The 16,282-nt window shown below is 41.5% G+C and overlaps 1 protein-coding gene across 3 annotated transcripts in view; it reads right to left on the reverse strand.

Annotated features, from left to right (window-relative positions):
• gas7b (growth arrest-specific 7b) overlaps positions 1-16,282 on the reverse strand; it is a 449,937-nt gene that overhangs the window by 317,402 nt on the left and 116,253 nt on the right. The window contains exon 1 of one of the 3 annotated variants that reach the window (XM_043714441.1): positions 3,895-3,932. The exons of the other annotated variants lie outside the window; for them this stretch is intronic. The gene's annotated coding sequence lies outside the window, so the exon portion shown is untranslated. Of the gene's footprint in view, positions 1-3,894; positions 3,933-16,282 lie in introns of those variants that run through there. 3 annotated transcript variants of the gene reach the window in all.

Raw genomic sequence — 16,282 nt, forward strand, 5'->3', positions numbered from 1 at the left:
ATACTCAAATGGCCAGAATTTAGAGAAGCACAAGTAACACAAAGGATTGGAGAATGAGTGGAGATTATAGTGGTAGGGAGAGACAAGACCATAGAAGATGTGAAAACAAAGATGAGATTTTCAAAATTGAGTTGGTGCTTCTCTGGTAGGTCAAGGGAACAACATGTGAACTGGGCTTCTTGCCACTTCAAATAATGGGCAGAAGAGTTTTGAATCAGTTCAATTTAATGAGTTAACGTGAGGAAGTGTTATCAAAGGGTCATATCTAAAGGGAAAGAAAGCATGTCGGAGGGTTTCAGCAGAAGAGGAGCAGAGGTGAGGATATAATCAGGCCACCTTACAGAGTTGAAAATGGGCAGTTTTCAATGTTTCAGCATTTTAATCTAGTGACGAGCTAAGTTGTGCAAAGCAAGGATGGATTTTAACCTGGTGCTGCGATAATTGGCCAGAGCATCCCTCAGTTAGGGAAGAATGAATCAGTCAGTCTGAACTCTTGAATGCTACTTAGGAAGTCTTCCACCTTAATTGTGGTGCTGCAGTGATTTACAAAACTTAGTGAATGGAAGCACTATCTAGTAAAACATTAGAATCCTAATAGAGGAACACCTTCATGAGCAAAGATGATACAATTCCACCAAGCTTCTCCAAGAACAATCAAATCATTTGGCTATGGCCTTAAAAATTCCAAACAGAATTCTTTCCAGAAAAACAAATTTAAAAGGAGCATTAGCTTGTCAGATTCATTGACTTCTAAACAAAAAGAATTCTGTTCCAAGTGGTCAGATCCATGGTAGATTCAAAGGGGTATACTTATCACTAAAGCTGAATGGGCCCAGCCTCCCTCAAACTTATAATTCTGATGATTTTGAAATTATTGCTTTTTCACAACAGATACCCCCTTTTTTTGTCAATTTGATCAAAACAGAAACCAGATGGAGGTTTCTCTTCCAACTCCAAGCAGTGAAATATCACTTCCTTGAGGCTTAAGTCACAAAGAAGTTTAAAAATAAACCAAGTCTTATTACTAAATTGCTGCCTGCTGCACTTCCTTCTTCTTTTGTAAAATTGACTTCACACTGCGCATCTGGACATCTTGATGATTAAAAATGATCACATCTCTGAATAATCATCTTCAAAAAAAAATGTTCTGAACAGCAATGCAATTTTATAAAAACAAAAGACAGAATTGTACCGGGATCTAAGTGAAGTGGGCTATGGTGAGATTTGTGGCAGAATCACATGAGGGTTCTGAAGGGATCTATCTAACCATTAGGAGCCTGGATGTTCACATCACCCTGTCTTGTATTGCCATTCTGTCCTTTGCCCTCTCCTCCAGAGATACCAGGCTTGTACTTCAGCTGGCTTGCAATGTCATTTAGCACAGGCAGAAAGGAAGGAAGCTTGTCAAGATCTAGTCAACACAAGTGAGAAAGCCATTGCTCAGGGGGTCCTGGCACAGTAAGTAAAGGGCAGTCTCCAATATCAGTTTAGGACCTTGGACATAGTCCGTCAATAAAATTGGGAAGGTGAGAATCTGGATACTCTTTACATAAGTGGTGAAGAGCCAAACGTTGGGCAGCCCACCACCCCATCTTCAGGCTTCCAGTCCAATTGAGGGCCAGTTTCCCACTAGAATGAGAGAGAGGTTGCTTCTAACAGTGGGTGTCACAGTTGTTTCCTTTGGTGCAGATGAGCAAATGACCAGAGTGAGTCAGTCGGCATCGCAGAGGACATGCAGGGCTGGTGGTGTCAGGGTTGGGGTGGGAGACAGTGGGAGAGGGAGGTGTTGAAGGCAACAGTGAGGGTGTGAAAGCATTAGCCTGCGTTGAGGACTGTAGCAGGAATACAGTAAGTGTGAGGTATCTGAGAGAAGGTGATGGCACTTATACCAGCATAGTGGAGAAGGACATTGATGTTCTTCCTTTGGTGCTGGCATTCTTCCAGACAGTGGGACTGCTTTAGCCTGGATAGGAGCATTGGACCAGCTTGGCATTGCCTCCACAGCTGGCCCTGGTGAAGAATAGGAAGCCCCGCCTGTGTACCACCCCATCTGACAGGGAGCCCATGACCCTGTCTGCAAAGTGAGACGTCGATGTCCAGGATGCCATGTCCAGGATAAATGTCTGGAACCATCCAGGGCAGCACCAGACTGACAGCACTTGTCCAGGTGCACTACGGAGTTTTAAAGATGGTACAGGTAAAAGGGATGCTAGGATATCCTGGCAGTGGTGAGTCGTTCTGGGAACAGATCATGGCAGGATGGGACTGGAATAGAGGTGTGGCAGATAACGAATGCAGCAGATTTGGCAAGGTAAGAAATCTCATTGGACCCCATAGTCAAGTATCCCACCAAAACAAATCAGTACGACTTGCACCTAGCCAAAAAATGTAAGATTTATTAAGACACTGCTTGTCGTAGCAAAGTTGGGGAATCCTCATGGTGTAGTTTTATCACAAGTCTTACCCATGTATCATTGAAAAAGAAGTCACCCAAGGTCCCAAGGTGGTTCGAGAAAATACAAGGTGTGAGACCACCTTGGGACCCATTTCCGGTGAAATATTAAATCAGATTTAAATCAGGTTGTGGGATGGGTTTGAATTCTTGGCTCCTTTATGAACTGAAACAAAGGAATGCCAAATCCCCTGCCCCCACCCCAACACATTTGCGTCCCAGCCAGTCCTGTCCTATGTCTAGGGAGCATATGAGCTGACAACTGCTTTAAAAGAAACCTGCGTCACAAAAACCATAACTTCCTAACATTTCTTAAAGTCAGTCTTCACTCATAAATGGGAGGTACATTAGTACTGAGAGGTGTTTCGTAAGTGCATCAGACCCTGGCAACAGTGAAGAATGGAAGAAAGGAGAATAAGGACGACAAAGTTTTATGGCACGGCATTGAAGGTCTCAACAAAAGGGTTGGCAAGGAAGGGAGATCACTGGGCCGGAATTTCTCTTTTGTTTCATCTTTGGGGTTTGGGCGAGGTTAGAAAAGGCAAGGATTTGTTAACCATCCCAATTACATGGGCCAAATGGTTCCACAATCCCCAGTTTGTTCTCTGGCCTCCAGCTTCTCTGCAACATTAAATTGCTGCCTATCCAATGCCAGCCAGTTTCTCTGATTCATTTACCATTAGCTGTTCCTTTACTGTGCAAAACGAATACAAGGATAAGGAAAGGCAGAGGGAAGAACAGACTCCAAAAATGCAAGAAATGGTGCACACTGTTTTGGTTTCCTTATCTGAGAAAGGATGTTCTGGCAATGGAGGGAATGCAACAAAGACATACCAGACTAATTCCTGAGATGGCAAGACTGACATATGAAGAGAGATTGGATAATTTACGGCTAACTCACTGAAGTTTAGAAGAATGAGGGGCACCTCATAGAAACTTATAAATTTCTAATAAGACTAAATATGGCAAATGCAGGAGGGTTGTTCCTAATAACTAGGGAGTCCAGAACCAGTTTTAGCATATGGGATAGCTCATGTAGGACTGAGATGAGAAGTTTCTTCATCGAGTGGTCAGCCTCTGGAATTCTCTGCCACAGAAAGTGGTTGAGACCAAAACATTGAACTTTGGCAAGGAAATAGATATAATTCTTGGTGCTAATGGGATCAAATAGTATGGGGGAGAAATCAGGAACAGTGGATTGAGATGAATGATCAGCCATGATCACACTGAATGCTGGAGCAGGCTCAAAGGGCTGAATGGCCTACTGCTCCTATTTTCTATATTTCTATATGATATAAAGACCTAGTGACAGCCAACAGATTCAGCAAAACAAAATGAGGAAGTGAATGTGAGGAAGCCAAATAGAGAGAGGAATGAAAGCTAATTAGGAAGACAAGCAGACTGACAAGAAAAAGATGCTAACAGGGAGAAATGGTTCCTACCTGTCCTTGAGCATCATCGTGGGAGGACCAGTGGTATGCTTAAAAACCATAAACATTAAACATACACAGAATAAGTCAGGAAATGGAGAAGACAAAATTCAACATGAAAATTACTTTCCAGGAACAATATACATTGACAAATAGATTCAGATTTGACTGAGAGTAACCTTTCCCTGAGCTGAATAGCCAAGGCTTCTAAAGTATATTTGCGGGTTTTCCCAGGATTGTGACGGACTGAACATTCATTTCAAGTACTGGCTGCTGGTGCAGATCCCAGCAATGTTACTGAAAACAACAAACGCTGGAGATCACAGCTAAGCAGCTAAATACACTATACTGCAAGGTAATCTTTGCATTTTCAGTAAGGCTGCAAAATTGGACTTCACTAAGCAACAATGATGTTCCCCTTGAGCATCTTTTATTGACAGAGAACAGATATCATTACTATCATCAAATTTATGACCATTAGTTATTAGTGAAAGCATTGTAAGTACAGTGATGACAATGAGTACCTTTAAGTGGGGAGAAAAATAGAATTCAGAAAGACTCAGAATTATATTTGAAAAAATCCTGAAAGTACGAACCTCTCTCAGCAGACGTGATAAAGATCAGATAAACAAGCTAATCACTTGTGTGCATTGGCTGGTTTGCCGATGTTAGTTTTGGAGTCCCTCCATCTCAAATGAACTGTGGCAGCTTCAATATTTAAAATACCTGTCACAGTATTTATTTTGACATCTATTTGCAGTTTCCATTTATTTAACATGGTAAATGGTTTATTTCTAAAAGCTTATGGAGTAAAAGGTCACATGGCATTTTTATTAGAAGAAAGTAAGTTTTTATTGACCAAATTCTGAACTCTATTCAGTTTTCGCTCCAGACACACGCAGGAACATAGTTGGAAGGCTTACAATTGATCAATTGCCACTGCTCATCCTGTCTCTTCAAAAGTGCTATTCAGCTTCAAACAATTCAATTCCATTATCATTAATTTCATGATGGGGATTAGGAATTTGTCTAAACAAACAACTTTACAATTTCATTGTGTACTGCACACTCTTCCCAATATTATTTCCGATAGCATTTTTGTTGAGAAATTGACAACAAGCAAATTTGCACTTTGTAGTGTCTTTAATTCAAGTAATTTGCTGAGCTGCTTCATTTAGAGGGGAATAAGCAAGGATCCATAGACGAATGTAGGATCATAGCATCAGAATTACATTTTATTGCCGAGTGTACACAAGTATAGGAATACACGAGTACAGCGAAAAACATATAAAGTTTCGGCCACCATCTTGGTTACAAAACCAGAATCATATATAGATCCAGAACCAGACATATACCAAATCAGCGCAACAGGCCAGGAGGAGCAGGAGAATCGATGTTTCGGGCATAAGCCCTTCTTCAGGAATGAGCCTGGCCACCCCCATACCTTTTATCTCAGCCCACTTGGCACACCAGCCTCATTCCTAAAGAAGGGCTTAAGTCCAAAACATCGATTCTCCTGCTCCTTGGATGCTACCTGGCCTGCTGCACTTTTCCAGCACCACACTTTTCAACTCTGGTCTCCAGCATCTGCAGTCCTCACTTTCTCCTATATACCAAATCAGGAAAAGGCAGTTTGGTCGTTCAAAACTGCCCTGTCATTCAATAAGATCACAAAGGATCTGATTGTGATCTCAACACCACTTTCCTGGTCTAGTCCAAAAGGAGTCAGGGATGATTACCAAAACCGGTGAACAACAATACTTTGCACTTATACATGTGGAGGCGCCAGTGTAGGATTGGGGTGGAAAAGGTCAGTCATCATACGACACCAGGTTATAGCCCAACAAGTTTATTTGAAATCATAAGCTTTCTGATCTCTGCTCCTTCATCAGATGAAGGGACTCACTTTTTAAAATTCATTCACAGGATGTGGGAGTCGCTGCTTAGGCCATCCCTAATTGCCCAAAGGGCAGTTCAGAGTCACAGACAATCACATTGCTATGGGTTTGGACTCACATGTAGGCCAGATCAGGTAAGGATGCCAGTTGCTTTCTCTAAAGGACATCAGTGAAGCAGATGGGTCTTTCCGATAATTGGCAATGGATTCATGTTCATCATGTTCATCATTAGATTCTTAATTCCAGATATTTATTGAATTCAAATCCCACCATCTTCCATGGGGACTCAAACCTGAGTCCCCAGAATGTTATCTGTGTCTCTGGATTAACAGTCCAGTAGTAATACTACTAAGCTATAGCCTCTCCATTACCTGACAAAGGAGCAGTGCTCTGAAAGCTTGTGAGTCCAGTAGTAATACCACTAAGCTATAGCCTCTCCATTACCTGACAAAGGAGCAGTGCTCTGAAAGCTTGTGAGTTCAAATAACCCTGTTAGACTGTAACCTGGTCTTGTGTGACTTCTTACCTTACATCTATACAGCACCTTTAAAGGTCATGAACTCTCTCCTCTCACACTAATTGGCAGCATTGTTATCAAACAAAATTTGGCAACCCAGCCATGCAAATCAACATTAGGATAAGTAATCAAAAGCCTTGTCAAAGAGTTAGGTTAGAGAAACATCTGATAGGAGGAAGGAAAGCAGGAGAAGTAGGAAGGGTTTGGAGGGATATGGGTCAAGTGCTTGCAAATGGGACTAAGTTAAATTAGGATATCTGGTCGGCATGGACGAGTTGGACCGAAGGGTCTGTGTCCGTGCTGTACATCCCTATGACTCTAAGTGTGGCAAAGGATTCCAGAATTGACAGTCAAGCTAGCTGAAGAGACAAATGTGTGATATACTGTGATACCATTGATAACATTAACATGAGACCCAGTTAAATCAGACTGTTTTCAAACTGTTACTTAAAATGTTCAACCATGCCCAGGGAACAAACATCAAAGTCCAAGTCTAACGTTAATCCTAGAATTTCTGGTATTCCTACTAGCACAATATACTCTATTCACAAATATTTAGTGGTTTTCCTCATGTTTCTGCAAACATAATTAGTCTTTCAGGACACATGAAAAACGCCACAAAAGAACTTTTCACAATTTAGTTGAAAGCTTACTTACCTACAGAGAGTACATGATTGCAACATTAATTGCTCAACGTTAGCCCATATAAATGATGGCTCTGTCGATACTTCAAACTATGTGCCCAATTTGATAAAAATTGGCATAATTACTGTCGAGCAAAGAACAGGAAACAACAAATTTGCCGGACGCTTTCATTCGGAGGTTGTTATTTTAAACATGCATTTTTTTTAAACCTGAAGTCTGTCATTGGTGATGACCTTTATAAACTAAATTCAAGAGTTCCATCACAAAACAACATTACAGTGTTCTGTATAGTCCGTAACAGGTGCAAGAATATTAACTTGGATGATGCATTCCTTGATCTGTCTTTCCTTGTAGTTCATTCTTAGATTGTTGATAACAGTGCAATTGGAAGGTTGCTTCAGTTGAGAAGTCAAGAATCAACAACACTGAAGTGTGATTGGATTCATTGTAGCTGGGAAAGGACACTCAACTTCTTTCTCCAGAGGTCATTCATGAGCTAGTTGGACCTTTTCAATGAGCCAAAGCCACTTTGACTGAGCTATCTGCTTTGGATTTCCAAATTTAAACATAATGCAGATTCTCAAACAGCCATAATGGGATCTAAATTTCATGATTTCCAATTTATTAATTCAGAATTACAATTTCAGTAACACATAATTACCATAGGTTGATGTTATGTCCCATATCCATCAATATCTTCAACAAGTGATTAGATTCCCTAACAGGCCCTTCGAACCAACAAGTCCACACCGACAGTCTGGAGAGTAACCCATCCAGACCCATTTCCCTCTGACTAATGCACCTAACACTATGCGCAATTTAGCATGGCCAATTCACCTGACCTGCACATTTTAGACTGTGGGAGGAAACCAGAGCAAACCCACGCAGATACGGGGAGAACGTGCAAACTCCACACAGACACTTGCCTGAGGCCGGAATCGAATCTGGGTCCCTGGTGCTGTGAGGCAGCAGTGCTAACCACTGAGCCACCATGCCACCCAGTAGCTTACTGGTTAGCAGTTAACACTGCTACCTCACAGAGCCAGGGACCCAGGTTTGAATCCAGCCTCGAATGACTGTCTGTATTGAGTTTGCATGTTCTCCCTGTGCCTGCGTGGGTTTCCTCTGGATACTCCAGTTTCCTCCCACAGTCTAAAGATGTGCAGGTCAGGTACATTAGTCATGGGAAATGCAGGGTTACAGGCATAGAGTAGGGTGGGATGCTCTTCGGAGGGGTGGTGTGGACTTGATGGGACAAATGGTCTGTTTCCACTTGTAGGGATTCTATGAGTTAAGAGTTCTAAGTGTTGTGAGCAAGTTAAGGTAAACAAAAGGTCACCCTACTCCTAGCAGTTCTTAATGGTACTTTCTCATGATTGAGACAACCAATGGTGGTTTAATCCTAAGGTCACCATGCCTCAGGTAAGAGAGAGGTTGAGAAGGAGAGTCCTTTATGGTAACCTCAGCCAGCGTGGGAATGAAACCCATGATGTTGGTGTTGTATCTGCATCATAAATCAACTAACTGACCCCAAGAGCAAGTTACTCCCATGACTAACTCCCTGTTTTACTTCCCTCCCAATGAGAGACAGGCTGAAATGGCTCATTAAGTTCCGCTTGAAGAACTATAAGAACAAACAGCTCCTTAATATTATAAGATATTAAAGCTATTCTTGATGACATTTTTAAAAAAAACTAATGCATTTACAGGCGATAAACTCCCTATATGTTAAAACATATAGGTCAATTTATTTCATATTTCATGCTGATAAGACAGATTTTCAGACTTAAACTATTACAAATTGAGAGTCAGGTTTAAAAATTGTTTCCACACAAAGAGAACATCTCTTGCAGGAAATACCAGACTTCCTCTTTGCCTTCGTTAAAGCATGACCACAAGGTGAAAGTTGAAAATTACAAATACAGGTGTATAAGTCCTATCCTGATTTGCCTTTCCAAAATGCAGCACCTAACATTTATCTAAAATAAACTCCATCTGCCACTCCTCAGCCCATTGTTACATCTGATCAAGATCTCGTTGTACACTGAGGTAACCTTCTTTGCTGTCCACAACACCTCCAATGTTCAGCTATAGGGAAAGAGGCTGAATAGGCTGGGGCTGTTTTCCCTGGAACATCGGAGGCTAAGGGGAGACCTTATAGAGATTTATAAAATCAGGAGGGGCATGGATAGGATAAATAGACAAAGTCTTTTCCTTAGGGTGGGAGTGTCCAGAGCTAGAGGACATAGGTTTAAGGTGAGAGGGGGAAGATATAAAAGAGACCTAAGGGGCAAATGTTTTCACACAGAGAATGGTACGTGTATGGAATGAGCTGCCAGAGAAAGTAGTCGAGGCTGATAAAATTACAACATTTAAAAGGTATATGATTAGGAAGGGTTTAGAGGGATATGGGCCCAGTGCTGGTAAATGGAACTCAATTAGTTTGGGATATCTGGTCGACATAGATGAGTTGGACTGAAGGGTCTGTTTCCGTGCTGTACATCTCTCTGACTAAATGACAATACCGTACCTGCCTCCACCACTACCTCTGGCAGTCTGTTCCAGACACTCACCATCTACTGTATGAAAAAAAATTGCTCCTCTGGACCCTTTTTTATTTCTCCCCTCTCACCTTAAACCTATACTTTTCGACTCCTCTACCATGGGGAAAAGTTGTTGGTTATTTACCTTATCTATGGCTCTCATGATTTTATGGATGTCTACAAGGTCATCACTCAGCCTCCTATTTTCCTGGGACAAAATCCCAGCCTATCCAGCTTCTTCCGATATAGCAGACCTTCCAGTTCAGGTAGCATCCCAGTATGTCTTTTCTGCACACTTTCTATTTTAATAATATCCTTATAAGTCAAAAAATGTGCAAAATGGTAGTGAAATTAAGCCAGCATTCAGATAGCCATTTGTGTATAATTTAGTCTCTTAATCTTTAAAGAAAGTTAAACTTGCCCCTGAGTGTGTGACAAAGGCTCATAAAAGACCGATTCCTGGGAAGGCGAAAGGGAGAGATTCTCCATTGTCAAAATATTGACTCTGTGACATTTAGGGGAATGAGCAGTAATCTCTCTGAAACATATTCAAAGGTTTGATGAGGCAGATGCTGAGAAACTGGTTCCCAGATTTAAGTCTCTGGAACACAGTCACAATTAATCCCAAAATAAGAGCTTATTCATTTACGATCACGACAAAGAAAATTATGAGGCAAATAGCTTGCTCAATTTCCTAGTTGATTTGTAATGGATGGATTCTGGGGGTTTTTGAGACTAAGTGTAGAAAGGTCTAAAAGCAGGAAGTACTTCTATTCAGGATGACTCAGATTTACATGTGCAATTTTGTTCTTTGCACTTATTACATATTCAAATGCAAACGTTAAATTTTAAATCTAAGTGGACAGAATATTTTGCTCCCACCAGGACATTCCAGGCTCCTACATCCAGTTGTCATGTTTTAAAAGGGACTCGGACAGCATTTCACTCTCAAGGCATCACTCAATGTCTGCCCAGGAGATCTCAGAGATCCAGCAAAAAGCAGGGCCACTGTTCTTCAATGACTGCCTCGAGGTAAATCTGAAGATCATCCAGGAAAGAAGAAGTACTCATCTCCAGGAATGGCAGCAAGAAGATATCCCAACTCATGAAGGCAGCCTGGACAGAGAAACTGGCTCTCGTGCCACACGAGAATGAATGATTTGCTGTGCTCTGCCAGGGTGTATGCCACTGTCTACTCAATGCTTCATGTCCCTATAAGTGTGAGTTAACATTATGAGGTTGTGTCTGCAGATGACAGTGACCCACGTTTGAGCACCAGGATTGCCTCCTCTGCAATCATTGGCAGTCAGTTCATTGCAGCTACCAATGTAGCACTGCCGCAGTGGTGCTGCCTCTCAAACATCTGTCAAAATTCACAACTGAAACAGGAAAGGAGCTACAAAACTTAAAAGGTCACTGACCTTTCAACAAAATGAGGAGAATGCACACATCTGATAGTTTCTCACCAAAGGCTTGCATTGAAACGCAAGACATTGCTTCAGGCTGAACACTTTACAGGGCATAGAATCATAACAGTGTGGAAACAGGCCCTTCAGCCCAACAAGTCAACACCAAACCTCTGAAGAATACCTCACCCAGAATCATTCCCCCATATATATTTACCCTGACTAATGCATCTAATCTGCACATCCCTGAACACTATAGGCAATTTAGCACAGCCAATTCACCTAACTCGAACATCTTTGGGCTGTGGGAGGAAACCGGAGCACCTGGAGAAAACTCATGCAGACACGGGGTGAATGTACAAACTCCACACAGAGGCTGGAATCGAACCTGGGTCCCTGATGCTGTGAGGCAGCAGTGCTAACCACTGAGCCACCGTGCCACTCCTCAGGAAGAGAAATCATATAATACATTGAAGAACTGGACTTGAAACCATTAACTCCATTTTCTCTCCACAGCTAGTGTGAAACCTATACACTAGGATACACGAACACCAGCTAGCCACAAAAAGACATGACCCTCTCCCCCTTGTAGCCCTCCACACGGATGAAACAAAACACCATTTTGACTGGGACAACACATCTATCCTGGGACAGGCTAAGCAAAGGCATGCCAGAGAACTCCTAGAGGCCTGGCACTCCAACCACAACGCCATAAACAAACGCATAGATCTAGCAGCGAGCAAACCTACATCCTAAACCTCAACCTGAGCTACAAACCTTCACAAACCTTGCAGTGTGAACCCTGCTGAGTTTCTCCAACAATTTCTGTTTTTGCTTCAGATTTCCAGCATCTGCAGTTCTTTATTTCTCATATAAATAGTTAATTGATTTGCATCAATTGTAACTGTTGGACATTACTGCACCTCTTTTCAATTAAAACCCAACTGTCCCCACATTGCAATCAATGCAGGAAAAGTACTCATGTATATATGCTAACACCCCTTAGTGCTTCTTTCCTTTTGCAGGAAAAGAACATGTACAATCAGTGCAAACATGCAGCAAAAGGCTGGCAGGATGTCTAATATGAAACTCTTTCCATTTCCTTTGAGGAGTGGGCCCCAAAGCTTACTGGAGAGCAAGGAAATTGTGCCTGTGCTAAGGGAGAGACTGGATGTCTGCAGCCATCTAGTGAGAAAACTTCCAATCTACTAGTTCTGCACTTTCCTGCACCACTCTAATCTAGATATCAAGCTGCAACATCTTAAAACAAAACCATTAAAAAAGGCAGCAGCTTATAACACTGGTACAACATCATGTTTTTCTCTACAGTCTCTAGATTCCAGTTCTAAGTCAGGATCAAAAGAAGAAGCAGAACTCTAGTCCCCAAGCCCACCTCTCCCAGGACCTCGAACCACACTTCTCAAGAGGAACATTCATTAGCCTGAACAGATTCACCGTCAACATCTTCCTCCCTACCTTCCACCAGAATAAATACATTCACGTCCAGGAGTAATCCATCCAGAGTAGACTTAGAGTCACATGCTGATGGGGTACAGACCTACACAAATCTGGAAATACAGGAGGCAACAAATGGTCAAGGTCTTTATTCCTTTGAGGACTGCTAAGGAACAGGTCCTCATTGAGCATAGTGGAGATGATTAAACTCAGGGCTACTAAACATTGTGAGCAGCCTGGAAGGAATGACCGAAGAATCTGTCCACATTCTGTCTCATCTCATGGCTTCAGATTTCAAGTACATGGAATGGTTGAGAACATAGATTGTGGTCCCGGTCTAGCAGAATGCTCAGTATCTACAGGATATATAACAGGAGTCATCACTTCATCCCTCGTGCCATAAATATATTTATTCACTGGCTGGGAAAGAGGTGTCTGAGGGTCTTTGACATTCCTCCAGGCGCCCCATCCCTTGATGAGTTCCAACAGGGAGATGGAGTGACAGTCAGGCACTCAATGATTGTCAACTCCTGTATCACTTTCCCTCTACCATGGACCTAAACATTCCCTACCATGGAACCTGTGCCTATACTTGGGTGGGAGACATGCAGCAGACCACAGCTGTCCACATCCCAGACCACAAACAGTATACCGTTTAAAGACATTGAAGGCTAAACAACTAAAGCAATCAGTAAGTTTCCTCAAGCTCAGCTGTGGCTGCAATGGTGGCAACAGACAGAGCACTAGGAAAAGAAAGAAAGAAAGAATAAAGAACAAAGTCAATTTGGGTGCAGGGGAGCTGTACAACATTATGCTTGACCCAAGCACTGCACTTCACATTACAACCCAGTTGCCTCTTTCAATCTATTAAGGCTTCTGACTATTAACATTTTTCTTACAGACCACCTTGAGAGGTAATCAACAGGAAAGATGACCACCCACTTGAAAGGTTATGAGAAGATAACATCAAAACTTTAACCCATCATTGGGAAATGGAGTCTTTGCCTGCAGCCCAATTGAGTTTCCTCACCAACCCTTCTTAAAGCTGCCCCAGGCACAGAAGAATCTGCCCACGGTTCTGAGAAGTGAATCTGTAAAATTAAAATCTGATCATAACACAACAATCTGGTTCCAGAAATATAGCTTTTATGTCAACTTGTACAAATGCCAGGTTTTGTAAAATGAAACTTAGACTGTAGATACAGCAGTAGGCATTCAGAATTCATTGAGAGAAACATACCACAGAAATATTTTAACATGCTTGCACATATAACATTAATTATCCAAATTCTTAAGGATATAATAAATCTCTGGGCACTGATTCTGTCTCCGGATATGAATTACCTTACTTTTGAGTATTCAATGTCACAAAACAAAAATTAAGGATCAGGGATACTTTTACAATGAATATATTTTATGCGAGTTTTCATTTATTATCAATGATAGGTCTCTGTACCAGCAACACTGATGGACAGAATCTTGATAAGTTGTTACAGGTCTTGCTTGCTGGCTGGAAGGGATCTACACTGCCTGTTCTTGGAAAGACCCACTCATGAACTGTGCACTTGAACAGCTGGAGTATACACAATGGGCTAAATGGCCTCATTCTGTACTATAAGTAAATCGCAGTGTTTCTGCAGTGACTTGATTTGGCAAAATGAGAGCAACAAAAAGCAAAAAGTTAAAAATTCAATTAAGTGCTTCTCTGCTGGTTGAAGCTAAGAAGATACTGCCATCCTTAGCCACAGACTGATCCAATAATATCACTCCATTACTGCCAACTAACAGGACATGAAAATCAGTCATGGTTAGGTCCCATGGATCTATTCAGAGACTGTCAGTTTATAAGATCTTCTTCCAAATAGGTTAATGCACTTTCCCCTCCACAACCACACATCTCTTTTAGCTGAGAAATACAAGTCCTCAGTTTGATAAGGCTACTGGACCATTCTGACATCTGGAGCCTGAGAATCAGGCTAACTTTGGAGACAAGAAGAACATTTATATTAGTCAAACTGACTTTATATAAATCCCCGAGCTTCCTTCAACTGAACAAAAATAAACAAAATCTTGTTCTTTTTGCTTAAATTAACTTCTTATTTAAGCTGTTCTTTACACTATGATATATTATAAAGATAAGACAGCCCACCCTCAGCAGTGACAGCTGCATGGGAGTATCTTGAACATGCATTAGCAGAGAAGAGAACTGCCAATGATACAATTTACTTGGAGTTTTCTTACACTTTTGGCAAAGTCACAATTGAAGAACACCAGAATCCAAGCTGGAACCAGTGATTTGAAAGGGAATGGCTAAAAGTTAAGAATCCTTACTAATGCCGAGATATCCTTCCTAAAGTGCAGTGCCCACAACTGGCCATAACATTGCGGTGTGCCTGGAAAGGATGAGAGGACATTCCTGCAATTAAATTTGAAAGAAAAACTTGAGGAAATACTCTGTCTAAGCAATATTTGGAGTTAACTACCAGGTAGAACAGTAAAACCAATATCTTTGGAGATGCTCACAATTCTGCTAGATGCTGCATTGGGGAGCTAAAATAGAAATAGCCTTTGAGGGGCTAGATGACATTTTCATCCTTTATATTTATATTATCAGTGTTTTACATTGCCATCATCTGGGACAAGTGAATGCACCAGTTGCTCCTTTATACTCCTATGCTGCTTTAACCAGAGTCCAATGTCTACTATCTAAGTCTCTCACAAGCTACCAGCAAACAGCAGCAGAAGATCAATCTTTCCAATGTCGTCATTTTACAAGTGGAAAAGAACAGGCCGAGACCTTTCATAACCATAGCTTTGTGGATATTGGCAAGCCAGCAGACCAGAGGAAAGCTGGCGTGGCACCTGAGTCATGGTCTTGAGCTCTACTGGATTCTAATGCTTGGAAACATATTGCCAGCAGCTTTGACGCCCTTAAAAGGGCACTGTAAGGTGCAAATAGGAGACTTCCCCTAATGGTATGATTGCCCCCATCACCATTTAAGTGAGGTGACTTCCATGTAAATCCCATATAGTCTCAACAAGGTTAGTGCCAGAGGTCACAGCAGGTGAATTTATCCACTTGTACTGGGTTCAGTGGTCTATTTATAGGTGTTCAGGCATCTGGTCTGTACTGGCAGCTGCCCTCAGCACTTCAGGTTACTGAGGGAGAGGGGAAAGGTCAATTAACTAAGGTCCACAATCCTAGTTTCAATCTAGTGATTCTTATATTAGAAATGTGAAATCAATACTGAATGTGGCATGGTTCAGATATCCTTGTGGTTAAACTGCCTGCTCAGCTTATGCATGGAGTACTGCAATTGTGCAAGATGCCAACTGTCAGGGAACTGTAGTCAGAAACAGTCAATGGTTTCAAGAGAGGAGGGTCTGGGTGAAAAATAAATCACAGAATTGGTACTGCGTAGGATGAGGCCATTCAGTCTAAAGCATTGCACTAGTTCTCTGATTGACAATTATGATTTGTGCCACTCTCCTGATTTTTTTTCCCTCCATCACCCTGGACATTTTTTTGATTTAAGTTAATCAAAGTGAGAAAACTGATTTGTGAAAGAGCTAATATCTACAACCATTCATTCCCAGACCTTTTATGAATAATTTCTCAAGAGCTACTCTGCCTAGTCCCCTCATGATTTTCAAAATGTCTATCAAATTTACTCTTTGCTTTCTCTTTTCCATGGAAAACAGCCCAGTCTTCTCATCATTCATTATAATTTGTCATGCTCTCTCAAAAGCAAAATATTATGCCTCAGAGCTTACTGAAATTGTGTGCTGCTGGTGGGAACAACATGAGAAACAGTGTATCAGGGACCTTAGTGATCAATGACGTTTACCAGTCCATCTCTTTGATTAAAGAGATTAATGTTAAAAAAAGGAACAGCAAAAAAGGAAATATTAAGAGTCAAATCAAGACAGAAGTCA

The sequence above is a fragment of the Chiloscyllium plagiosum genome, chromosome 24 (assembly GCF_004010195.1).
Source record: "Chiloscyllium plagiosum isolate BGI_BamShark_2017 chromosome 24, ASM401019v2, whole genome shotgun sequence".
NCBI lineage: Eukaryota > Metazoa > Chordata > Chondrichthyes > Orectolobiformes > Hemiscylliidae > Chiloscyllium > Chiloscyllium plagiosum.